This window comes from Pteronotus mesoamericanus, unplaced genomic scaffold (genome assembly GCF_021234165.1).
Source record: "Pteronotus mesoamericanus isolate MK-2021 breed Mesoamerican mustached bat unplaced genomic scaffold, CSHL_Meso_final contig_27, whole genome shotgun sequence".
NCBI lineage: Eukaryota > Metazoa > Chordata > Mammalia > Chiroptera > Mormoopidae > Pteronotus > Pteronotus mesoamericanus.
In genome coordinates, this window is record NW_026555115.1 from 1,481,399 (window position 1) to 1,482,784 (window position 1,386).

At 41.6% G+C, this 1,386-nt stretch overlaps 1 non-coding gene across 1 annotated transcript; it reads right to left on the reverse strand.

Moving 5' to 3' along the window:
* Positions 1–446: 446 nt before the first annotated feature.
* On the reverse strand, positions 447–552 carry LOC129071884 (U6 spliceosomal RNA). Its single transcript, XR_008529306.1, has one exon. It is a non-coding gene; the product is annotated as a U6 spliceosomal RNA (small nuclear RNA).
* Between the last annotated feature and the right edge of the window lie 834 nt (positions 553–1,386).

Sequence of the window (1,386 nt, forward strand, 5' to 3'; positions counted from 1 at the left end):
TTTGAGCATGAACTACTTGTGGCTCTAGGCATGGTGCCATCTCCTTAATACATTTTTACTTTCCTGGCTTCAAACTCCTCTTTGTGTCTTATAGAGCTTTGATGGACACAGGCAAATGACCCCTTCAATCTGGTAACATCTGCAGTAATTGCAGCTGGAAGCCCAAGTTAAAGAAAGAGACTCAGCTGCCATGAAAAAGAATGGCAGAGGAGGCATCTCATTATGACAATGTAGGCAAAGAGGTAAATTACTCTTGTGGGAATCTAGCTGGATTCAAAATGTCTGTGCCAATGTGATATGTTTAAAGGTAAGCCAAGAACTTTATCTCAGCCCAATCAGCAAACATTAACAGTGATGAAATTAGATAAAAACACATTAGCTGTATGTTATGAGTTAATATCAGCACACAAAATGAGGTGACTAAGAATATTATATTTCCCTTTTTTAATAGGATGCTTTATGAATTTGCATATCATCCTTGCTCAGGGGTCATTCTAATTTTATCTGTTCCAATTATTTTTTTTTTAATATATGTGCTGCTAAAGTGAGCACAGACTATAACATTCCTTTAATTCAACTTGCTAATTACTATGAGCCTATCTCCTACCAGACTGCTGAGAAATTCAGCTTCAATGACTTTGGGGACCTAGCTCCTAAAAAGATCTGTGCAAAGGTCCCGGGGCTAGCATGGTGCCACAATAGTTATTGTTTATTCATTTACCTCACAAACCGCACTTGTGTCCTGAGGCATTTCTGCTTCATTCTCTCCTCCCAGGTGCCTACAAAGCCATTTCCATCCTATACCAGTTTGCAAGGGAGCAAAGCCAGGGCCCAGGATTGCAAATGGCTTCCAGTGCCTCTGCAAACATTTTCTCCCAGCCTGGGACTTCTTAAAGTAGTATTTCCTCCCCTTTTCCTCAAGGAAACCTGGCAGAAACCGTTTCAAAGTTCTTCAGCTCTAGGGATTAGGTTTCTACCAGCCCTGAAGGATTCCTTAATCTAGGCTATTTCTGCTTTCTTCCCAACATAAGCTCAGAGACAGAGAATGGATGAGGGAGGAAGGGGAAATGTTGGAAGAATGTACAGAATTTAGTTACTCAATAAATTACCCTGCCACCTTCCAATAGCTTTTCCTCTTACTCAGTGACAACTGGAAGTCCCTACTTTGGCCTGTAAAGTCCAACATGACTTGACTTCCTGGTCCCCTCAGACTTTGCCTCTTCTATGCTCCTCCTCATAATTCTACTGTAAGTCCACTGTGCTTCTTCATGTTCCTTGAACTTACCAACCATTTTCCTTATTAGAGCCTTGTGATGGCCAGCCTCCAGGAGGATCCCCAATGAGCCCCATCTCATGGTATGTATCTCTTTATATAGCCTGCTCCTA